The 22725-nt window shown below is 38.8% G+C and overlaps 1 protein-coding gene across 25 annotated transcripts in view; it reads right to left on the bottom strand.

Annotated features, from left to right (window-relative positions):
- ZBTB20 (zinc finger and BTB domain containing 20) overlaps positions 1-22725 on the bottom strand; it is a 470842-nt gene that overhangs the window by 380239 nt on the left and 67878 nt on the right. The window contains exon 1 of one of the 25 annotated variants that reach the window (XM_021398472.1): positions 8661-8684. The exons of the other annotated variants lie outside the window; for them this stretch is intronic. The gene's annotated coding sequence lies outside the window, so the exon portion shown is untranslated. Of the gene's footprint in view, positions 1-8660; positions 8685-22725 lie in introns of those variants that run through there. 25 annotated transcript variants of the gene reach the window in all.

Genomic DNA, 22725 nt, shown 5'->3' with positions numbered 1-22725 from the left:
TGCTCACCCAAGCTAGCTCGTTTACCAAGCAGGTGTGGTATTTCACATTCAGCAATCATCTGCTCGGTTCTGCTCGCCCCAGCCACATTGGCTGTACAGGCCTGGCAGAGGGCCCTGCATTGGGGTGACAGGCCTTCTCACACAGGCCTCGCAGCACAGGAACGCTGGCAGAAGATCCACATTGCAAGCAGTACCTAGAGGAAGCTTGCGCTAGTGCTTCCCTGATGTACCTCACTGGCACTCAAAATACATTATAGATTACTTGCAGACACAAATTTTAATTTAAAGCTGGTTGAAATGTTAATGAAGTTGTAGCTGTTTTTCAAAGGGGAGAATTCCCTACTGCTTACAAAAATGTTTTCTTTCCTTTTTCCCCCCCTCCTGTCTGTTCAGCTTCTAATGGTGTATAGCAACCAAGCCTCATAAGAGAAATTAATCAAGCCTTCATATTTTCTCTTTTTCAAGGATAGAAGGGTTGAGGTGTCATCTTCAGAGTTTGTCATGCATACCAAAGCGCAGGTTTTAGCAAACAGTGAAGAAAGTAAATTTCAAAGCCAAAGTTCATTTAGCTGTCACATACCGTATTTACAGCTTATGTTGCTGACACCATTGGATTACTATTTCCAGTACCGTACCAACTGCAATCTAAGTTAAATTAAATTGCTGCAACAATCCTACCCTTCTCTCGCCTCTTTTCTCTGACACACGTGCCTGACCCCATCCTTGAGCCAGAACTGGATAATTGTCTGGTCCAGAGGACTTTCGGCTGAATGAAAATTTCTTTTTCATGCTTTTTTTTTTCAGACAAATCATCCTCCAGTCAAGAAATTCTGGGGTTAGAGCTAAGGACGCCGCAAAAACATACATGTGAAGGGACAGCAACAGAGAGGCTCCAACATCAGCCAATTTAAGCTTCCATGGACCTACATCTTGAGATGTCTAGGACTGCTTTGGTATAAAGAAATGTTCCTACCAGATTGCTGGAAACCAAAGCAATCGTAGTTTTACAGGTTTAAAGAACAGCCATCACCTCACACGCTAACCTAAAATAAACTGACGGGCTATACAGATCATGCAGAACAGATGCAGTCTGCTTTGATGAAAAATAGCTTGAGATAATGGTCCACTGCTACAATCTGCACCAGGGGCAATTTCCAAGTGGCAGATTGAATTAGCCTCAAGTGACATGCATTACAGTAATGCTTCCCTGAGGCAATAAGGCAAGGTCCCACATTCAAAAGGAAAGAATGGAGCTTTCTTGCCGAAGGCAAATGATAAAGCGCACGATTAAGAACCACTGTTACCAGGATATTCAGAAGCTCCTGAAAATCCTTCAAGGACTTCAGAAAATACATTTGGAAATAAAGAGCAGGACTTTTCTTTTACATCTCTGCAGTTATGATATTAAGCATCTCTTTTGCCATTTTCCCAGAGCACATGTATTAATTCTGTCCAGAGTGGGATCTAAACTTTCTAACCACCACCATTTCCAAAGTCACTATACCCTAGCTGTTGCACAGGAAGTTGCAGGATGTAAACTTGGGTTTCAGATGAATACAGAAGACACTGCAGTCCAAATCTCTCCCTTTAGTTTGCTTGCTCTAGGGATAACAGAAAACTTGGAACATTTAATCTCTACGTGAGAGAGATCCTATGGTAGTAAATAATCACCCGGCACCATCATCTACAATTTCTTCAGGAGAAGTCACTAATTTACAGCTTCACTAGCCAGTTAACAACCATAGATGATTCATCATAACTGGAAGTCACAGTAACTCAGAAAATTAAAAGAGTCAGTGTGGACACCTGATAGTCATCAGCTCAAAAACCTTATATTTTGCATTAGACCTCATGGGTGGGATTATCAAAAAGGAACAATGGTAGGATTCTCGTTCCACTAGAATTATGGAGAAATAGTTCTAGTTGAATCTATCAGCGGCACATTCAGGCCCTTGCCAAATGCTTTTGAAAATCCTCCCCCTTCTCAGCCTCTCTAGAAAATGGGGAGAAACAGAAGTACAGCACAAAGAATTCCACCAGCTTGTGCCTGGGTAGCAACAAGTTGCAGCTTGTACAATTCTGTCAAGTTAAAGATGCTGAGAATTCCCTTCTAAATACAAACAATATTTCAGAAGCTAGCAAATTCTTTCAAGTATTCACTTTGATTTGGTAAATTATATTAAATACAATTTGCCTCGTCAGTGTTTTAAAACATGATAGCTAGAGCATGAATAGGTCATTTTTACACACATAAGTAAAATCTATCCAGTTGTGTATACAGAGTAGATTATGCATGCAGGCCCACACTCCCCAAGATAACAAAATTACTCAGCTTGCAAACCAAGCCAGTCACAAACTGCGTAGTCGCAGATAGCGAAGTCGAGCCCGAGCCAATCAGTCCTGCTAAGCAGCTGCTATCTCGGTTGCTTATTAGTTCGCCAGCACACTAACCACGACCAAAGGTTTCAGACTGGCTAGCAGCACACACAGAGCAACACCGGGTCTACTTTCAAAACACTGCAAACACAACCACAGAATGCTATCAAAGTGGGGGGTAGGAGAGAAATCCATTTTGAAATTTTCTTAAAACATCATTTTTAAAACACTGAAGAGAAATCCCTTATTCTTGAATATGATACAATAACAGAACTGTGCTGTTTGGTGTCAGAATGCTATGTTTCATTTTCAGCAGGAAATAAAAAGCGTATAATCATCTTCCTGATTTAGATAGGTTTTAGGTCAACCTTAGCTACATATAAATGAATGTTTTGCTCAAATTACAGGGTAATTTTAATTAGGACACCTTGTTAGACATCCTGTTGTTCCCTTTAATGGACTTTCTCAATTACGAGAAGAAACACCTCTCCATTCACCTGTGACTCAAGGTAAGGTAAAGATTATGCTGAATAAATGTACAAAGAAAAATATTTATCCCGCAATAGGTATCCTTATTTCTGTTGATCTTTATTTGGCAACTTCCATATTAAAAAGGCAGGCTTCAGAATTCAGCACCCATTACACACCGGTTTAAAAACCACTTGAAGCGCCAGAACCAGCCAAATGTGTCTCAATTAAGCAGAAATGTTGGCACTGCTGTCCCAAGTAAGGAAAACCCATTGCCATTTGCTCTTATTAGGTTAAACAAGTTCCTTGGGACATAGCTGAATTCCTGATTATGTGCACTGCAAATGGATGGAGAACACCAGAACAATAAAATTTAGCTCAGCACAGCCTTCTGTCCAGCTGTCAAGCACAGCATGTTGGGAGAACCGGCTGAAGCTCTGAGAAGTGCCCAGGAGTTTTGTGCAGTGCACTCTGCAATTCACTCTTCTGGGATGGACCCGTTTGGTTGACATTACTGAGAGATACAGGCTAGGCTTTCTTCTCAAAAACAGTCAGTGAGATTAAGAGCTTCTCTTAAGAGATTCTCTTTTCCCTAACACTTCCGCCTCTGTATTTGAAATTAGTTTGATTGTCTTACATGGTTTTATTTGTTAGTCAGAATCATGATACATTATTTTCTATATTCAATCCAGTGTTAAATCAGTCACTGCTTGATTTCGTAGGAGTTCACTGATGGAATGAAAGGCCCAGAAAATAAAATCTTTGTACACAGATCAGACAGGGTACTAAGAGTTTCAAAATATTTTTGTCAACTTATTTTAAGTGTCTTCCAGAAGGACCAACCACATGGCTAACAGAAGAATCTTGTCTCTGTCATCCATTTAACCCACTGGCCTCTGTCAAGGATGTAGACATGCTTGCCAATGAGTGACAAGTCGAGTGGCCTTTTTCCAAAACTGAACAATACATTTCAGGGTGGTGCCATTAGAAAGCCACTAGACAGAATCAAAGCAGAGTAGTAGTGATTAAGAAGTATGTTTGAAATAGTTCTAATATCCATGCTCAATCCTATATAATCTCACTTCATTATCAGTGTATTAACTTCCTTTGTTGTCCTTTCTGTCATCCAACTGTGCTAGTCACTAATATATCTTAGTTTTGAAAGTGCTCTACACCTTGAGCACAAAAAGCTAGCATACTTCCCATAAAATTGATCAGCTAACTGTACCCAAGTAAAGGATGTACAGTCTCTAAAATAAAAACTTAAAATTAAAGATATAAAAAAAGCACTGTTCAGGACCGTAAACACAACTTAGTTCATAATTCATATGTTTGGGATGTTAGTAGGCTGGAGAAAAAAAATATTATACACTTTTCATCTTTGCCACATAGATTTCATATGAACATAAATACTGTTTATTTTCTAGTACTGTTTGTACTTAGTGTAGAATTCACAATTATTTCATGCCTACAACAGTAAAGTAAGTATTAATACATGAAACAAAGTGTTCTGGGAATAAGATATCAGCTATCAATAGCTACTGACCTAAAATTATGTTCATTTTCAAGACAGTCGTAAGAATGGAAGAAGCTTTCTTGTTCTGCCTGGCTACAAAAGTATCAAGAAATCCTAAGACAGCTGCTTGCACACTCAGCCTTTGCTTGTGTTTTTTTTTTTTTTTGCTTTTGTTACCAATAAATACATTTTTGCATATAAACAACACTCCGTGATGTGCTATTGCTCTTTACTGACGAATCCATAGGTGCTATATTAACTGCAGTCTCGAGAACAGCTTCCCTTCCATACTCCTACTAATCTCAACAAGAATGCTGGGCACTCGAAACTTCTGAACTTCTCCATTATTTTATTCATAAGTGTAGCTGCTTATAGCAAAAATGCTTTACAGCAATATTTCCAAACGTTGAGGGCCACAGTCCTTACTAAGGCTGAAATTAAGAAGTGGCTAGCTTCTCTTAGATTGGTGGCTCACTCTTTTTTCATTAGATAGGATCTGTAGTTGTAGCTCACTGTAGTCTGGAAGTACCACAAGTGCTACCGTTGTGAATGGATGTTTTTATTGGTAGGCATTTTTTATTGAGAAACCAGAATGGAGTAGCAAAGTGGGAACACGGGTGGAAACAAAGCAAGCCCTCAAACAAACAAAACACTACAGATCACTATGAAACATCAGAAAAATCAAGTTGAGACATGATCTCACTGTTTTTGAAAAAGTGATTCTGGGTTGACTGGAATTCTAGTATTAATCTTCCTTTGCACCTTTACTTGACAGTGTTCAAAGATGTTCAGCAGCATCACTTTCACAGACATAGTGATAAACCACCTTGTATTACTTGTATCTAATCACAAAAAAAAAAACCAAAACAACCTGAAAGTAAAGATAACTACATCTAAAGTAGTTGTCTTCTGTGCTGTAAAAACAAAGAGAAGCATCTGCTCTGCACTACACTCATTGAAAAAGTGGAAAAAATTAGTTTTATACATTTCAACTGCCATTTCCCTCCTGCTGAAAGGGAAGCATATATCAGACCCTGAGGAAGTCACTACTAGATCCTTCAAATGCCTCAGCTCACCAAAACGAAGAGACCTGCAGACTGACTCTAACTATGGACTATTCCAAAGAAGGAAATACTTTGCTTCTATCACAGATATCCACAGGCAGATCGCATCAATCTTTTCATATTTGATATAAATAAGAGATGCAGGTTAAAAGGAGAGAAGAAAATCAGCTTTAGACTTTTAATTGCATGCAATAGCAGCTTTCAAAGCTGTTTATTTGAAACAAAGTAGGAGTTCATAATTACACTTGTAATAAGAAATACACTCTTTCCCACTGTTGGAACCCCACAGTGGAGCGGCAACTTTCAAGACAAAATGCAGAACTGCAGCCTTGAAACAGAAACTAAACTTGTGAAAGCAAAGAGCAAGAAATGAGCTGTGGGGAAAACGGGGAAGACAAAAACAGATGGAATTAAGAACCTTAATACAGCCCTTATCTCTCCAGCAGGACCACAGAGAGACAAGACAAAAGGCACATAAACTTTATGCACAAAGTGAGAGGAAGTCAGTGGAGGGATATATTAAAAAAAATAATGTTTCAATATGCCATCTTGTAATATCATATTGAAAACCACACCACTGTGTGTTACTGTATTTGACCAAGTGCACCATCGTGTTTAATTTGAACTTCGATTATGATAAATCACATGATACAGGAAGGCAACCAAGTGATTCACAGTCCCTTTTGAAATCTTACCCTATTAAAACTTTGACTGTAGAAGCAACATATTAACCACTGTCTAGGGACACTACACCAGAGGAAGGGAACAGAAATATTGAAGATCATATCCTGGGACTATTTCATCATTTGTTGGACATGAACAGTAATTTAGCTGTGCCAGTAGTTACTGTTGGACTAAGCAGTAGATAGATGTGGTACATGTATCTAATACAGCAAACCATGGGCTGCCCAATTTTCTAAGGAGTGCACAAACACTCTGCACACCTGAGCACAATTAAGTCTCACTGATTATGAAGAAGAGAGTCTGTAGTGGCAGGGCTTTGGCTTGAAGGGAAGGGAGGCAGTTGAAAGAGAGACATAAAGCTGTTAGTGCTCACTGCCACCAACTTTACTGTAGGCACCAGTAATGAGGTGGCTAGGCTAGGAGGGGAATGAGATACAGACCTCTAATGCTTTATCAGGTCCAAGACCAATGCTGGTTTTGGCACTACTTCCACTCACCAACAAACAAACAAAAAAAACACAACCAAAAAAAAATACCCAAGCAGGTGCTAGCAATCTGAGAGACCACATGCCAGCTACAGCTGCTTCCAACTGATTCAATTACATCTGCCTGAACACTCCCAGGACATTGAACCCACTGAAGAGAACCACAGGTCAAATGGAGACCCAGTACTTTGAGATTTTAACACTCCACTAAATTAAGGTGGAAGTTCCCTAGCAGAATTCAGGAGAGGATATTCAGGCAGAGTAGGAATCGCATGGTCATACACAGTCTCCGATGACATGGACATTGGAAGACAGCATATGCATAACACTGGAATACACAGTAAAAGCCCTTTGGAAATAATGCCTTAACATTTTTCTGAAACAGCCTGACAGCACTGCCTTGTTTCCCAAAACACTGGGTGCAGTACATTTGCTTGAACATGCTCTTGGGATTGGGACTTCACTCCAAACCTTGTTTGTACAAAAAGGGGCCAAGCAGCTGGGAAATTCTGGAGTGTAGTGTGTCCTCATTAGTTCCCATCTGCCATCAGAACTCAGCTCATGGCAAGTTTGGCTAAGTCCTGGTGTTCTCAGGTCCAAATCTGGGTCAGTTTTAATTACACTATACAGAATTCAGCATGCAGTTTTTAAATCCTTATTATACAGCGCAGAAGAACGGGCAGCTCTCCAACTAATCAATTTTTTAAAAGTACATATATAAAAATTTTAAACCAGGCTAGACAGACAGTGGGTGGAAGAGAAAAAAAGTATAAGCGAGTACAGGGGTTAGTTAAGAGAACTGTTAGCAAAAGTGGGTCACCAGCAAGTTCTGCTTTAAAACTTCAAAGGAAGGGGAAAAAGAAAAAAAAGAAAAAAGAAAAAAAAACCCTTCATTTTTTTAAGACAGTGAAACTGATGTACAAGATGTATACAATTCACACCGCTTTTAGCATCAGCATGGGTTACACACGATACTACAGCCAGATCACTACAACGGGAAAGACTCTCATGGTTACAGGTCCGCATAGTAGGCACTAGCTGACCTATTCCCACATCTTTTAACAATCTCATCTCCCTTCTTGAGAAAATGCTTCCCTCTACGGACAGAAATGAAGCCTTTACCCCACAGTTACAGAAAAGGTGCGGTGGTTAGTTCAACGAGATTCTTAAGTGTGATAATGAATTGCCATATATAACTCTTAATCCTTATAAAATTAGACTAGTCCAAAACCCACTAACTGCTATTTATTTTCCCTTTTTCTATGCCCTCAAATAGCCAACAGCCAGGTCAGGACTTGAAAAGAGTTTTGCTTGCCAGGTTGCTGGCAAACAAAACAACAGGAAGAACAGAGAACTGCATGTTTTTCACTGAACAGACACTTGGGATAGGATAACACGCCAAATCTGATCTATGTAAATTGGGCTAAAATCTACTCTCAGAGTCAACAGTCAGAATCTGTCCTGCTTAGAGTCTTTGTCAGACGCAAGGGAGCAAATGGAAGTCTTCCATGACAGCTACATACATAAAGGTAGTTCAGGAATGGAGAAGGATGATCAAGGAGCAGTGTAAATAGCAATGAAATGATAGATGCTTGTTAGAAGAGTATAATATTCTGCCATCCTCTACACAAAAACTAAACCTTCAAAGGTTTCCAAGTTCGTTTTAACCATTTCCATGAACAAGTTCCCGTTAAAGAAAGACTTCCCTTCAAACACCTTGTTAGTATTGTCAAAGCCTTCACTTTAGATCCACAGCCCAGCAAAAGCACAACACAATCCTGCATTCTCCTTTGCAAGGAAATCTTCAGTTAGTGGCCCTTCCACACAGCTCCAACTCATAGTTGAACCTTGTTTATCCTTCCACACAATGAAGCACACTGCTGACTATTTCAGGATCAACCAGAGCTACAATGCTAAAGTAACCAGACGATGTATTTTCTTTAAAAGAAAGCTTTTTCTTTAATGTAACCACTCTCCCTCACATATCTCCTCCAATACATGAAAACCCACAGATTAAACATACGTTATACAACAACTCACACAGAAATTAAAGAGAGAAAACCATACCACAAAACTTCACAATCTTTGTTGCCACCAGTTTCTCCATTATAATAGCAGATCTCAAAAGCTGGAAGGCTTTTTGCCTGTACCACCTGGCCAGTCTCAAGCTCTAACTATCCCCATCTGGGCCCACTTGTGTTAATTATGAAAATTAGCCTTACCCTCTCTGAGTTAATTTCAATTAAGTTGAGCTAACACCAGAAAAAAAATAAAAATAAAAATAATTTTAAAAAAGAAAGCTGAAGCCACAATTACAAGGACAATAAAATATTATAATTTTATCATTCTTGTAACAGAAGAAAAATTTCAGTGCCCCAGTGTGTGCTTGGACAGTGTTCTCTCTCAAAGCAGTGACAGTGCAGTCTGATAGACCCTTGAAGACATGCCCCTCAGTGACTAGGCAAAGCAGACAACCTGTAGGACACACAATGAAGAGTAGAATAAGAATGATACTTAGTGCTGTACATTATTTGGAATGCTGACAAGGAAGTTCAGTCGTCAAACAGGCTGGCCACTTGAGAGCCTGAGAAGGGAGGGCTCTGCACTTCGGAAGGAAAATTCAGCTTCTATTTGATTTTGTTATATATGTTATGTACCATCTGTCAATGTAGGTTTATTAAACAATTCTACGTCTCTCTTTCGCCCCTCTGCTTTTCCTCATCTTCCATTTGACATGAATCAACAAGCCACTTCAAAGGCAGGAGTCAAAAATGGCTAGTGAGCACTAAAGTGGACTTCTACTATGCTCTGACTAATCTTAAAAACCAAAAGTATGACAAAATGCGTCAGTCAGTACCTGCTCAGATGGTTGAACTTGTAGAGTAGAATGAACACCAGCCTCTGAAGAGCTTTTGCATTTCCCTGTCTGGACATGTGGAAGGTGCAGTGTGCAAAACAAGGCCAAAAAAAAAAAAAAAAAAAAGACAGCAGACTCCAGAGTGAAAGGACAGGCTTTGCCCATGCTTACAACCCTTCCAGACAGGCTCTCTTTCCTCTCTCCTCTCTCTGAAACTGTGTTCAGATGCGATCCATTTCAAAGTCACTAAACTCTTCCGGTTTTCCAACCAATACCACAGCCACTTCAAAGCTACCTTCTGTTACACTATCTTGATCAAGGTGCATTTGGTAGTTCTGAATTCTGACCAGAGAGCCTACAGGAAAGGAAACTCACTGACATTTCTGAATAATCCATGCTGTTCCTGCATAGCAAAGCTCCCACTCAAACACATCTTCCTGCTGCAATTCTGTTCATGAGGAAGTGGTGAAAGATCTGGCACAGTATATGAATGCAGATGTACTCTACAGTAACAAATTAAGTATGCCCTCCTGAAATAGGGGACATTTTATTTTGCAAGCTGTCAGCCCCGAAGATGTTAAAGAGGTGAGAGTAATTTATAACATGAATTGAACCATGGGGGTCCCAAGTAAGAAATTAAAGAGTCTTGTCAAACACATCTCTACTAAAATTTGATGCTACTATACCTATCTTCCTGTGTCTACAGGTAGAATCTTACATAATCCTCTTACTGGGAGCCTGTCCTTTTGACTAGATGAGCTGGAATGCCTGAGAAAACAGCAGGATTTATAAACAGAATGAGTTTCTCAACTTTATCGTCCTTGGTTGTGAGAGTTTAAGCCATACCTTTAACATTTGAATGTCATTTTTCTATTGCATTTTATTTCTGAGTGGGTGGTTTTGGTATTACACAGTCTGCATTAAATGAATCAGTGCAAAAAACACAACACCTATTATCATGTGTTTCATAAGCATCCAACCCATGGCTAGTGCGCGCTATGCAGCAGTTATTATTACCAGCTAACAGCATGTCCTACTCTAGCAGAGGAAATTCTACAGATCTAATTTCTGAGGATTTTAGGATCTGTGGAGCAGGATTGAGAGGCATCTGACAAATTTCTATGTTCTCTGTACCTGCAGAGGAGGAGGCAGCCTGCAGTGAGGAGATGGTATCAAGAGAGCACTAAACAAGGCCAACCAAAGGGATCACAAGTGTTTTCCCAAGGAATAAATACCATGTGTTCAAATGTCCTCAAATGAAAACTGTGCCCTGACTAAAGCGATGTCAATCTGCAAGTTGCTAAGAACTTCAGTGTCGTCTAGTTTCCAGACTGCATGACAAAAGACAGTAAAAACACACACAAATCTAAAGACGTATCTCCATTTATTCCATTATTTGATAGCCAAATATCTAGGTTAATGTCAGATATTGAATTCGGAAGGCCCTCTATGATGAAATAAGAGTATAACCCGCGTTTAAGACTGTAAAGGAAGTGACAGCAGATAAAGACAAGACGACAAAAAGGAAGCTTACAATATACTGCTTTTGTATATGAGATACAAACATCAATTATCTCCAGTTATTCCCATTTTCTAGAAGAGGAAACAAAAAGCCCAGGTCTTGAGCACAAAATAAATCAAGGGTCCAAGTTCATGGCATACTCCGGTTCCCACTTGCTTTATCACATGTAAATGTGATAACGTTAGGTACTCTTAGTACCTAACAATTACTGGTTTTTTGGTTTTTTTTTTTTAAATTTAGCTTAAAAAAATTGACAGCAATACACAGGCACTAGAGTATGTGCATCTGAAGCATGACAATTGCAAATCTACCAGGTCCACATAACTTCTTCCAGATCATACGGACAGCTGCACGTGCTCAACACATGTCCTTGGCACTGGCCAGAGCAGTTACTTATAGAATGGAGCTGTGGGCAGGGCAAAGCAGGAGACTTGTTGCCCTTGTCTAAACCTTTCCTGTTGCTGGCAAACTGCTGGTTACAGATGTCCTGCACAAGTGGTTATATTCTTACCTTTGCATTCACACACCTTGATGGACTTATTTCATGAGTGTATCTCATTTGCCTCATAGACAGACTTCCTTCCTATTTTTCTTCATCTTAGGTAATGACTTCTGTTGTCAATATTTGCACTGTGTATCTAAAGAAGATTGTCTAGAGCAAAGAGATCTCTGATACAAATACAAGGAAGAGACCAGTCTATAGATCACTCCTTCAGAGCTAACCTAGTAAAGAATGTAAATAGACCTCATGGCAATGGCAGGTCTGTTCCTGTCTCATGGTAAGGATTTCAACAGCACAATGCTGTAGCTTTACAGTTTGTTTAAATAGATTTATAGCACACTAAGTCCCTTTTAGAAGAGCAGGGAAATATTTAATTTAAGCCAGGAGGCATAAACTCAGTAGGTATGAAGGTGAAATGGTCTGAATTTGCCAATCAGATATGCACTGTCATTGCAGCTGCTGCTATGATGCTGCCTAAGTAGGCCAAGATCAAGGTTGCAAAGACTGATTAAATTCCAGTTCCTCAAAGCAAACAAGACCCAGAAATGAATGTTCATAACAAAATTTAGTTATCTCATGAAGTCATCCTATATTTCTGCACTGCAATTCACATTCAATGTGTGCATGCACACATCACATACATTACATTCAATGTTACCCCTACATCACACAACTGCAAATACACAATACAAATACAAAACTGCTATACAAAACTAGCGCCCAGTGGTGCAAGAGAACCTACGATGTTGTTCCTCTTTCCTAATCACAAAACATGTATTCACTCCTACTTGCCTCACCTCCTTGCCCCTTACCAGCAACAAACTCACCTTAATGCTCTATGAGGCTTTCCTCGGCCAAGTCTGCAACCCCAAGCAACCCCATCTTGCTCATGAGCAGCGTAGGGAGGAAGATCAACTAAGAGTTTCCCATGCTCAATGCATGTCACATAACACAAGCAACCTGCTAATGAGCTGCTATGTGTTCTCTCAAAGTCACAGCTGCCAGCAACAATTGAGCAAGTGCAGCCTAGCTTTTCAGGATTCCTGTCTGTTGCCCAGGAACCACACAAAGCACTGGAGATTTTAAACAGGTGCAAACAGTGCTTTTCTCCCATGCCTGGTCCTCCAGTGTGTCAGACTGCACAAGCCTGCAATGGCAGCACAAGAAGAACCAGAAAGCAGTAAATGAAGTTTTAAAATGTGATGAAGGTTCTTACCAATAAAGCTACACTTTTATGACATGAGAAAAATGGCTTGTACCTAGCAGTATGGGCAGATATAGCAAGGTTGGTCAGGATTGCTTTTGTGAAGATTTTTTTTTTTCCCCCAGAAATGTATAAATGCATTATAACTTTGGCTTATGATTTTTTTCCTAAATTTGTTAGTCTTTCTCACCTGGAAAAGTATTATTGTTTTGTAAATGGTAATGTTTCAGAACACATAACAAGTACCAATAACAAGTGAAAAATTTGTATTTAAAAGCTTATTTTAAAATAATTCTATACCTGTATAGGAATTTTTATGGCTCAAAATTATATATTAAATAAGCGTCTTTACAGGTATAATATAAAGAAAACAATCATCTGACTTGGGGAATGTATAGAAATTAGATACATCCCATATGTTTACAGCCCATTGTTTACCACTCCAATACTGTAAGTACACAGCTCAGTGCATAGGTGGTACTAGAGTTAGACAGAAAATGCGTTTCCTGAACTGAAAATCTAACAAAATTAGATAAATTGTGTCTAATAGGCTTGTTAGAAAAGATTGCAATAACTCCCAGTTTGTTTTGTCAATATTGCCTACGCTATGTTAAGGTCATCTGTATAGGTTTATTAGCCATGTTCCCATGTTGGTAATCAGGCAAATCCCTGTTAATTTCAGGCAGAATCTTGCCTAAATTGGAAGAGAGCAGGAACTGATTAAGGCCATTAGGATCTGGCTCACTAATGTTACGATCAACTACTAGTTTAGTTTCTGTCCGCTATTTAGCAAGCTGCTCACAAGAGCAGGCACAGGTCAAGCCTCAAGCAAGGCTCTCTTGCCGTTTGTTCAAAAATGTTGCAATGCTGACATGCATGCTAAGGCCTTCAGTCTAAAACAAAACTGCTCAGATAGACTTTACCTGCCATTTTGGATTCAGCTTTCCATTTGGATGAGAAGCTGAAAAGGCTAAAGAGTTCTCTTGTACAGACGCCAACAAAAACAAAGGTAAACTTAGAATTTTCATTAACTGTAAATTACAAGAGCAAACAGAAATAAGGATTGATGTGAGCAACAGGGAATGCTAAAGCTTCACCAAATGTAATGTGTAATGCCTCAACCCAAACATATTTTGGGATGACTGCCAAGAAGATGGGTATAAATGTGGGAGGCTTAGTAGAGTACAGTTTGAGCTAAAATGTGTAAAGTTTTCACTTGTGCTAAGGAAACATTCGTAGCTAGGTAAAAACAAGGCCTTCTGAAAAATTCAATTTTGCATCTAATCTAAATTTCCCTGGGCAAAGCAACTGCTCTCTTCCTAAACTCATCCTCAAGATAGCTGTTGGTAGCACATAATTATTGTGGACAGTATTGCCATAGGTTATCCACTGTCAAAGCTCAATAGTAAGAGTACAAGGTTTTTGACAGGAAGCCCATTTCATGCTATGGGACTCAGGTTTATTTTCCATCAGGTAAGCCATAGGCAATTCCACCAAAGGCAAGAGGCTGGGGAGTATAAGATTATAAACTCCATGGAAATGTTTAACACAGGCTCATTTATCAGCTTCTTTTAAGCTACTTTCTTCTTGACTTGGTAAACCAATTCTTTCAGCAAAAAAATGTCAATGGCAGCAAAGCTTCTCATCTCTTTTGTCTGCATAGACTTCAGAAAACATACATGATAATGAAGTTCCAAGAAGACATTTTACTTACTGCCACTTCAGCTTTATTCATGTGATTCCAAGATCGTGAGACAGTAACACAAGTTACTTCAGGTTTCCCTGTTAAGTGCAGGGTGTGATCTTTTCTTCTCTGTGCCTGCGATGATACAGCATCTGCAGGTGACACACACACAAGCAAGCTTTTGATTCTCCCTAATGTACCTCCAGTTCTAAAGACATGAAGGTATGAAGTGCCTATTGACAAGACACTATAGGAATCAGACTGACAATACCCAATGCATCACATCGCTTGGCAAATAAACACGGCCCTCTGGTAAAGACATAGTGACAACAAAAACATCCCCCATTTAAAAAAGAATGAAACTCTCAAAAAAAGTGCCTATTCATTCAAGATGTAGATATATTCAGCTACAAGGACCAAGTTGACAAGTAACCCTGTCAAAATACAACACGTAACGTTACTCATCACCAGAAGTAATAACAGGGCATCCGATGCTAGGATGAACTGGGTCTTTGGTCCAGGAGAATGTCTGCTTTAAGGCCAACTGTTGCTGACATGGCAACAGTGAAAGCACTTAGGAAGGATCATAAAGTAAATGCAGCTCACGTTTGTTTCCACAGTTGCTATTGACCAAATGGTGGAGAAAGACATTTCTTAGGTTGTCAAAGGACAGAAAGTACTCACTGTGATGGAGATCTTTTTGGATTCATTTTGAAATTACTCTCTTTAAACACTAAGCAGGGATTCTAGAAATTGCGAGGAGTGAGTATTTTGGCAACAATCTTAGGGTAAAGTTATCCCTTTTTCCTTAAAATTACATCAAGGCACTGAGCCTCAGCTAAGCTTCAAAGAATCTGAAAGAGAACATATCCTTTTCTGCAGTGGCTTCAGTACAATAAGAAACTGGATTAACTATAGGTTTTACCGGTGCCAGCCAGACCACAAAAAGTACCATCAACGCTCCACTGTAAGGTAACAGCTACTGTAATTTTTAAAAATATTGATTTTGTATCCTGCCTCAGAGGTACTATAACCTGACTTCAGATTTCTTATCAACTAGGTCTTCTTACACCAACTGTGATTACTTAAGAAATAATACCAGAATGAGAAACATTAGATCACTTTCCTGAAGATATTTACAAAACTGTGGGATATTCTGAGCTGACTGATATAAGCAAGCATTATTACACTGAATAGCACTACAAGCTGCCCTCCATCCACAGCACCATGCAGGCTGTCATTTCTGTAGTTAAGATTCATTTTGCAGCAAGACTTAGCTGTTCTTTCAAGTGCACTGTACTGCTAGTTGTTGTCACAATTATTTATAACTAGGGACATCCATCTCCTACTAACCTTCTGTTCTGGTCCAAGATACAGGAAACAGTATTTGGAAGGCTGAAGTACATTTATAAGAATTTCAATTCAATATTTTTTCAGCCAGAATCTGCCCTCTGTGACTGTGGTCCCAGGCAAGTCCAAGATGGCATTCGGTCTTCCTCTCGTGTATGTGTTTATATATAGGTAAAAAACAGTTTTCTTATACGGGGTCACATCAGCAAACAGAGATGTTCAACCAACTAAGTGCTTTTTGGGGAGACTTGTAAAGATGAGACAACTAGTTGAGCTGCTTCTTTAAACTGTATCATAAAAGAATTGTAGCATTTTTTAACACCAAGCAGCCCTAGAATAGTGCAGGGAACACTCAATGTCAAGAAACAATCTATCCCCAGCTTGGCAATGAATAATCCTACAGCCTTGAGCAAGTTACTTAACCGTTTTGTGTTTCAGTTTCCCCATCTATCACATGGGGATAATGATACTTCGTATAACAACTCTAAGGTTCTTTAGAAAATATATTTCCATTTGGAAACTTTTAAAGTGCTTTGGAAGATCTGAAAAATACTGAGAATATAGGAATAAGTATTGCTTGAAAGGTTTACTGCCATGTGTTAATACAAGTCATACCTTTCTTATAAGCACTCTGCATTATGCTTAAGTGTTTCCATGTACTGTTTAAGTGAATCAGCTACAATTATCATACTTACAGTATGCTGAATTTGAAGATACGACACGCTTTTAGTTTGAATTTGCAACAGGAATCTTTTTACTGACCTCAGTAAGAAATGGACAGGGCTCTGTATTTCTTTCTAATACAGACAATAATTTTTCACTTAAGGTATTGCATTCCTTGGAATACACAATAATTAGGAATGTCAAAGAAAAAAAGAGAGGAACACTGTGTCCTGCCTCCCCAGCATTATTTTCAGCACCTACATAATACAGATGCCACTGAAGACTCACTCTTACTTTGAAGTGCAGGAAAATATATCCTGGTAAGAGACTGACTGTCATTGAAAGCTTCCTTTGAAACTTCTTAAAAACTGCAGCTGAGCTTTACATCTGGAGATGTTTTAATGATTAGTTTATTTTTATTTTAGAGCACAGAAGAGCAAATTCATTACATGTTTAAAACTCAACATACTTTGTAGGCTTCAGATATTTAAATAATTCCACTTCTGAAAGTTTATCCTTCTTAAATATGTACTTTTAGGGTGTAATAACAAAAGCAGCTGGACATACATATGGTAGGTCAAATTTCAAGTCATTGATCGGTTAGTTGCACAGGCAAACACTTCAGAGCAGAAGAAAGCTTTTTCCTCAATTTCATATTACAATGAGTCACAGAGATCCCCATATAAACCTACACTGCAGACAGGACCAAGTGAGGAAACTCACTTGGGCCTAAAAGATTATTTTTCCCAGACGTCAGTAATGTGTGGTAGACCTGTGAAGACAGAGACAACCAGAGAATAGCGGGTGAGGCAGGATGCCCTCAGATGTTTCACAGCACAGAAAGTGAGAGAGGGCACAAAGTGGGAACATGACCATACAGGTAGTGCTCCAGCTCTGAATGTCTCCGGCTCAAGTGACTAATGTGAATGTGCAGAGAGATAACTGCTTCCAGCAGAACTTTTTACTGATTAAGTCACTACCATAAATCTCAATATGTTCCCTGCCATATTGGCAGCCTGTCCCTTTTTTATCTTTTAACTGTGGGCCAGATCCTCAGCTGGTACAAGTTGGCATCACATTTTGTTGCCTTCAGTGGAGCTAAGCCAACGGAAGCCATCTGAGCATCTGATTTTGTATTTCTGTAGCAGTTAAAAAAATGATATAGTGGCATTAATTACTAGATATCCAGATCTCATAACCTCAAGGCAGGGGTGGAAACACTTCTTATTTTGAGTCACCATTCACCATACAAAGTGAAAGAGTCACTTGGCAACCCATGCTCGCTTTGATGGCTGAATAGCTACTAGAATCTATTTCCATTCAATTCCACAAGTCACTGGTAGTCATTCCAAACACAGGATACACTATTTCTCATTTTTCCTATATGATTAAAATACTTAAAAGTTGTTAACCCCAAAGCACCTAGTAGCTATGCTGTATCCACAAAATGCCACAAGCTACTGCATCAAAAACACAATGATCTAACATGAAGAAGGTACACTGGACAAGACAAACCCATTTCACTGAGAATTCTCAGTCCTATCACCAGCAATAGAGCATCCTACTACAGAGTAATAGCGTGCCAGAAATGAAAACTCAAAAATCCTTGAGATTAGATTTGCAGGTATAAGTCATACAATCATAGAATCACTTAGGTTGGAAAAGATCTTCACCAACATCAAGTCCAACCATATATACCTACGTTTTTGCTTGTAACTCTTAGGAAGAGTTCTACAGTAGCACTATTCTCCACCACAGTGTGCAGAGAAAGGCAGTAACCTGGAGCAAAGGTCCAGAGAGATGGTGGCAGAACATTATCTTTATTTCCATATTCACAATTTTGTTTATTGCTTGGGTTCAGCTGTGGGCATTTTTTTTTTTTTAAATCTGTTTGTTATGTCACACTGTCCTGTAGAGCTAACCAGCTACATTTGTGTAGTCAGTTGGAATAGGGGGACTGGACTTCTGACACTACGCTGAGAACCTTGCCTCACACACCAATACTGTCCACTTCATGATCTCCTGATAGAGTGGTCATTTTTAGTTTCAGAAAAGGGAGAAACACTGTATCAGACTCATTATGGACAATACCACTTTGGTTTTGACTACTCTTCTACAGTACCCTGATGATCATAGTTCATACGCTTTTGTAAAATACCCTCATCTGTTCCATTGCACTGCAGAAGTAAATAACCTTTACAGGAATATCTGTACACCCAAATAAAACCAGTCTACACTGATGAAATGCTATTTCCTACTTTCTACTCAGCACAAAAGAGCATAAGTTGACGTTTTAAAGGCCAAGGGTAGGCTCAGACGCTCAAACATACACTAAACGTAATCATCAACTCCATCAACATTTTAGATGCATCAAAATGTTCATTAATGCAAGTAGGTTATTGAGGGTTAGTATCTGTGTGTTTGAGGTAGGGGCAAATGAGGAGTTATTCAGTGGCACTGAGTCAGTCTTGGCCTGCCTGCATTTACATTCTCTTTCCATATTTCCTCTCATATATAATTATCTCCTCAGTTCCTAAGTTATTTGCTTTAAGCACTTCATACTCCCTGTCTACTCAACACTGAGATCCTACTGAACATTAAACAAGCGAACTCCTAGCTTTGTCTTTAAATGGGCAAAAGATTCTAATCTGTGATTCTGTGACTTTTCTATATGTAAATGAAATGGCCTTTTACTGGCTGAAGTGCATGTCTCAAAATACAAAGAGTTTGCTACGGATATTATATAATTTCCTGCTATCAAGCAAAGGCTAAACCATGGGAAGAGAACCCCTTGGCTTGGCTGACCTCTGCAGGAGTTTTGCTTGTGTAAGGACAAACCAAGAAATTCAGGGATTTAGGCACAAAAGAGAAGAGCTACTGAGAAACAGGAAACAAATAAGGAAAACAACAAGAGAAGGAAACATAGAAGACAACATAGGGGGAAGGATAACAGCAAACAGGAAAATGTAAGGGGATGAACAGGAAACAGAAGCAGCAGTGGACACGCTGATTTGTAAGGCTTCTAAAGGATTGACTTTGAACTTCTCTGCTCAACACACAGCTGTACTTAATATGCCAATAGACAAGTAGCCAAATGTACTTATAATAACAAGGAAATCCTGACCTCATTTGGAGGAGTTTCTGTAAGTTCCTCTCTTCATCTATTCCAAAATGGTAGTGTCCACAGCTTTCTTTTACAGTCTTCCCCAACTTGTACTCACAGCATGACTCCCTCTAGCTCTCATTAAAACAGCTTGCTGATGAGAAGGAACCATCTTTTTCCCCTGCTAGTAAAGGAAAAAAAGCAGTAGCAGCCTCGCTTCTCCTTCTCTCTCAGGCCCTAGGTCAACAAGGAATTTATTTCAGAAAATTTCTGAACTGACCCACAGAAGAGCAAAATTTGCAACAAATAAAGAGTCATGTGATAGCTGAATTTCCCTCAAGCTGCCTGTTTACACACAAGGAAGATGCCAGGATAGTGGTGAAATGTGCTCAGAATCTTTTTTAAAAATACCTGTGATAAAATGTCTTAGCAGCCTAGCACATTTGCTATGAATTCTGATATTACAAATGAAGGAAAATGATGGAAGCTCTATTACTATCAATCCTGAGAGCATTCCACAGGGAACAACTCTGGATGAAGAAAAGAAATGATGGACTTTCTCAGAGCTGAGCATATCTTTTGTGGCAGATAAGATCCACATGATAAAAAGGTTTGAAACCTATTACATATCCAGTAGAAAATGTAAGAGAATTTTAAACAGACACATTCTGCTTAATTCAAATAAAATTAAACTGGTTGATTAAGAATATGTCTTAAACTCACATGAAGAGTACCATCCATCTTTAAAAGTCTGACCCCCCAATCTTTGCATATTATTCTTGGCAGAGATATGTCTACACTCTGTCATTTTGCCTTAAGTCTGTCCTAGGACCCAGCTGTGAAGAAAATGGAAATTTAGATCTTGAAATACTTCATTTAGCTATTATTTAAGAAATATTATTGCTTAAATGAGATGTGTCTTTCCCTAAAAAAAAAAAGCTCATAAAAATATCTGCTTTTTAATGGTATCCAACTTTTATAACAATCCACAAGTTTGTTTAGTAATCCTTACCACAGTGGAAGAATGAAAGCACGGAATTTCTGTCTGACAAAAAAAATCTGCAAAGAGACAAAAGCTTCTAATTTTGACTTCAGTGGAAATTTTGCTTGAGTATGGATTCAAAGAATTTGGCCTATGCTTTGCAGATGACTGGGATTCAAGCATATTATTACTTAGCTAATTGTTTTGCTAGAATCATCAAGTGCACTCTTAAAAAGGAGTGAAGGGAATGAGTTAGACAAGAGATCAAAGAGATCAATTATTGTTGCATCCAGTGGACATAAAGTGTCCAGTGGACATCAGCTGTATGTGCAGAAGAGAGGAATTAATCCAATTTTGTTTTAGGGTCCTAACATAAGAAGTAGAATAATTTCTTTCCATCCCAAAAGCACGGTTGGCATTTATATTCCCATTTCTTATGATAATGAAATTTTCCTAATATTTATTATTTATCAAAAATATTAGTTTTGAATGTTTCCCTAGAAAGCTGATAAACCCAATTTTTATTTCCAATTATAAAAAGCATGCAGCTGTTACTAACAGGCCAAATAGTGAAATCTTTGCTCAGCATTTAGACTGTCCACTGTTACAGATGCAATGAGACCAAGATTCCCCATGAGATCAAAATAACAAATCTGGAGAAATCTGGCCAGAAAACCTGATAGTGAAAAGACATATACAGACTAAGTACCCTTGCAACTTTCACATCTCAAATCTGTTTCCTTTTTCCCCCCCTCTCTATTGAGCCCTCTTTTCTCCCTTTGAAAAGATGTAGAAGGGAAACAGAAAAAAAAAAAAGCAACAACTCATCACAGAATAGTTCTGAATCTTCCAAAGAAGACAGAGAAAATGGCTCCTCAAAAGTGAATCCCAGGTGAAAGCTCCACGTACTTCTGTAGTTCTGAAGAAGAGAAGCGATGCAGATATTCCTTATGCTGGAACAACCCAGCGCCTAAAACTTCTATTTACTCTAGCAAATTGTTGTTCCTTTAGCCTTTGATTTTTCCATGTGGTAATAATTTGGAACTATTGCTCATAGGACACCTCTTGTATTTATTAACCATCTGTTATGACCAACTTACATTTGTACAAGTCACTGCAGAATGTGGCTATGTAAATCTGCAGCCCTGAGATGTAATTCTGATATATTTATTTGAAGTCTATTCTGTCAAAACTCAGTGAAACTGCAAAAAGAATATGAAGATAACATCAATCAATACATGCTGCAGCTGGCTACATAAAGAACTACAGAGGAAGAATAATGGTTACCAGAGCAGGAAAATACTGTTAATTACTTAGTATTGTTTCTTGAAGCATAATACCAGTATCTGGAAAGTACACATTCCTACATGCACACCTCACCAGTATTGGGATAAATCTTTCTAGAAGAAAAGATAAACTGAAAAGAGAAATTAAACAAAGAAAAAACTACTAAAATAAGGTACTCACTGTACAGTAGCTGCAGATGTTCAGCTAGTGAATTAACTTATCTCTCTACTTCTTTCAGTAAAACTATGAACACCACAGATATTAGATTTGTTCTCTAGTGTGCCCAGTGATGGAAGTCCATAAAAAGCTAAAGGATAATAGATACCAATAATAATTGTGTTAAAATATCCACTTAGGAATGCCAGCGTGATGATAAATTTCCACCTTGGGTCTGAAACATTGGCCTACTCAAGTTTTCCCCATCCATGGGGCTTTGGCAATGGCTCATAAAGCTCGGTCTGTATCCACATTATTGTCACGAACTAACTCAGCAGAATGGACTTTTATTCTGAAACAACTTAAGCAAAAAGTACTCTGGACAGATATACTAGGAAAACAGAAAATACCCCACAAACAGTAATCATGCAATTATTATGTATTCAAAAGTGTAGTGTTTATGGGATTAGACTGTAGCTGCAGTGACATGACAGTACATAGTATGGCCTCATCCTGGAAGCCTCACTCATCTGAATAATCCTAGATAAATGTGTCCAGCCATTTGCAGGGATTGTAAAGTGCAAAAGACTATGAATTCTGGAAAGAAAGAGATCAAAAACCTGGAGCGGTGGTGTGACTCACTTAAAATTCAACAGGAAAACAAACAAAATCATAAATAAAATTGTTTCTAACTTTTGATCTTGGCTGTAAGACACAAGATCTCTTCCCTGAGAATAAATATGCCAAAGCAGAGGCAGCCCCTCCCTTGACATTTTATTTCTCTAATTGTCTTGATACACCAGATCAATTGCATTTGAAAAT

Source organism: Numida meleagris, chromosome 1 (assembly GCF_002078875.1).
Source record: "Numida meleagris isolate 19003 breed g44 Domestic line chromosome 1, NumMel1.0, whole genome shotgun sequence".
NCBI classification, from domain to species: Eukaryota; Metazoa; Chordata; class Aves; order Galliformes; family Numididae; genus Numida; species Numida meleagris.
The sequence above is the reverse complement of the archived record's forward strand: the minus strand, read 5'-3'. Positions and strand labels throughout refer to the sequence as shown.